Below are 3,657 nucleotides of genomic sequence, written 5' to 3' on the forward strand. Positions count from 1 at the left end.
CAACAAGCGCGCTATCGTTGTAGAGCTCTTACCGCCCATCATTCAATCGTCAGCGGTACTCGCCATCGACAACACGCTAAGGCCCGTAAACCTTCCGCTGAATCTATCATTGTCCAAGTTGTAGAACCCTAGAACGGGCATGATGAGTAACTATTAGAGTGTGATTTTTATACGACGAGAGGGGACTTTACTTCTCAATTGCCTGCTCAGTCCAAAGTAGCACTTTTTGGTGCGAGTGATTTTCCTTTTTATTACAAGGCCGACTTTATTACCGGTGTTAGTGCTGGTTCTTAAATAAACGAAGTCGTCTATTCTTTCGAACTTATAACTATCAACAGTGACGTGAGCCGCTAGTTTACGACCAGACCCAAGCGCTTCGCTTATCTAATCAATAATACCTTATCTATGATGTGGTCTAAAGCCACACTGAAAAGGCTTAATCAATTTGTTGACAGCGGAGTTCAGTCTTTAAAATAATACGCTCCATAAGGTCTTGTATCCGATGCTATCCCGGGTAGTTGGCGCGTATGGCGGAGACGCCTTAATTTTGGATTCATCTGACCAAACTCTGCATAAGAACATTCGTTCCTGTTCATAGTCAGGCGGTGGGACATCGACTCCATCATCACCTACTGCAGGCTCAGGTTTGACTTCTTTATTACTTCCATGCTGCTGACATTCGATAGGGTGGAAAAGTATTCCCTCCATAATTTAAGTATGTTCTGGACATCGGTCACAAGGTCGCCGTTGTTGTTATTACAGGAGTTTGCCGCACGGAGCCGAGTGCATTTCTTGCCTGAAGCACACAAAGGGAAACTCTTGAAAATTGTTGAAATCGGACTAAAATTACGGCCGCTTTTCATATAACGGTAAATTTCAGAAATGCTTGAAATTTCAATATTTCGAAATTTAAGGACGCTAATTTACTTAAAATTTATACACCCCGGCTTAGCATGTAGCGGTAGCTTTCGAAAAGGTGGAAAACATATATTTAATACTTGCGCCGGGTATTTAATGTTCGGCTCCGCCCGAACTTAGACTTTCTTACTTGTTTTTCTTGTTAGATGTTTTTTGTAAATTTCCTATTATATTAATCAAGATTCTGAAAACCTTTTAAATGAGACTAAAACAATGTCGTTTTGACTAACATACATACGTACAAATACGATTTTTCAAATATCTCGAATTTAGCGCCCGTACTATAACTTACTCGCAAAGCGTTTGTTTTCACCTGATTAATATATAGATTCATATATGTTCCAAACTTCAACTTTTATTAATGCTTATAATACTACGATTTTTATCGAATTTGAACCAAACCGACAGATAAATAGGAGGTCGAGGGATATGACCTTAAGTTCATACACAGATTCTATAAAAAAAGCTTTATCCGTTCTTCTTGAATTTTCTATTTTTCCCACCATCTTTTCTAATTTTTTTTCGTAGCATATTTGTTTGTCAGGTGGCAACCCCGTGAGGGCCCCGGAGAGCTAAAAACGGAACATCCCTACGGGAAATCTGCCATCCAACAACGAACCTTCGTTGCCAGAAGCTGCCACTCTCCCATTCACCTTTTAGAAAAAATGTCTGTGGAGAAGAATTCAATCTAAGACAGCTTCGGTATGCACCGTTCCATTTCTTCAGTAACAAGGTCGAAGTTTCCAAAGATTGCTGATTGCTCATACATATGTATGTCGGATTGAAGGAGAAGCGACTGCTGCTTAGTCTAATGGCAGAGAGGACACCGCGCCGCTACCTACAATGTGAACTTTGAACTAAGTACTTAAAAAAAATCTTAAATTCGTTTGAACTTAATTTTTTTTTGCTTTAATTCGAAAACGTGCACAACTAGTTGACCCCTAACTAAAATCCATCTAGATGCAACTTTAATTCCAGAGTAATATAAATTCAGCGCTAAAGTTATGGCTTGCTTTAATAAGTGTACAATTGTCTGTAAATATGCACATACATACATACATATGTATGTATTTAAATATGCACTTGTACGATGCCACTGAACAGGTGAATACGCATTTATGCATGTACTTACAAATCCACTTATAATAACGGGCATGAAACATAAAATATCAATCAATAACATTATTTATTTAAAATTGTAATTGAGTTGTCCACCTTTGCTATAAATTTAATTTACGTTTTTAATCCGATACAATTGTAGTTCAGTCAAAAAATATTTGTTTGTTTTCGAATAAATCCTTAAGCCATGGTAAGGAATTTCTTATATTTATTTTACGAGTATGTGTGAATACATAGATCCCTAACCGCAAAAATAACGTAAGCGACATTTTTTTTCAAAATTATATTTTTGATGCGGAAATATTCCTAGAGCATTCAGATGCATTTCTGCATCAAAAATAAAATTTTGAAAAATATGTTGCTTTCGTTATTTTGGCTGTTAGGGCTCGATATATTGCAATCAATTCTTTTGTATTTGCGGCAACTAACCATGAGATAGGAAGGCATTTGAAATACGTTATATGCATACAAAACTTAAAAAGTAAAAACTAGTCTACATAAATCGGAAATCATATGAAGGTTATTTCATGTGACTTCACATTTTGTAAATTCGAAATAGCGGTGCCCTGCGATGACGTTCAAACAAATAGATGGCAACCCTAATTAAAAATATTAACAGCCTCAAATTTTCTTAAAACTCTTTCGTTTAACACTAATATTTCGATATTTCATTTATGTAGGTTGTGTAAAAGTGAAACAAATTCCACTTTTCAAACAGGTGGCAACCCTTTAAATCGTCTGGCATTGTTACACATATTTCAATTAACTGATTAACTAAGTTGAATTAGATTTTGTAAGCACATGGCAACTCTCCTAAATACATTTCAGAAATAAATTATTTTCAAACCATTTTCGATTGATACCCATCTTTTGAAAATCCATTTAACTTATTAAATAATTTGAATTGAATTTTTTCAAATATTTCTTAAAACTCTTTCAATTGTCATCCATTTTTAATTTTTCATTTAACTTGGGTATTAAATAATTTAATCCGACTTCTCAAATAGGTGGCAACCGTCTTCAAAATATTTCGAAACTGCTACCTTCTTAAACCTCTTTTGTCTGGCACCCGTATAGTGATGCCTTATTGACTTACCGGATTCTTTTAATTACAATTTAATTAAATTTTTTAAATATGTGGCAATCCTTCTACACGTAGTTAAGATATAAAGCCTTTTCAAAACCATTTTGGTTGATACCTATATTGTAACAATTGATTTAAATTTTTAAATAAATTGAGCTACATTTCTTAACAGGTGGCAACTCTTTTCGAAAAAGTAAAAGTTTATTGCACATTTACAGCCCAAGCCGGTGCAGATTTGATGACCTGGACACAAAATCCCTTCGAAAATGTTTTAAAACTATTGAAATCGAAAATTCAGAAAAAATAGCTTCGTTGTATGCACAAATTTAGTTGACCTTTTAAATATTCTTCGAAAATAGGAGTTTTCAATGTTTTCCATTTTTGAAAATAAGCTTTTGCTATACAATTTTATGTTTATAAAACCTTTTTCGGACTGAAAATTTAAAAGAATTAGAAGTTCCGGAAATGTGTATCCTTCATCCGAATTATATTTATTGTGAGTGTTATTTAATTTTTTGGATTTTGAGCATAATATT

The sequence above is a fragment of the Rhagoletis zephyria genome, unplaced genomic scaffold, assembly GCF_001687245.7.
Source record: "Rhagoletis zephyria isolate East Lansing unplaced genomic scaffold, Rhagoletis_zephyria_1.1 Rzeph_scaffold_07154, whole genome shotgun sequence".
NCBI classification, from domain to species: domain Eukaryota; kingdom Metazoa; phylum Arthropoda; class Insecta; order Diptera; family Tephritidae; genus Rhagoletis; species Rhagoletis zephyria.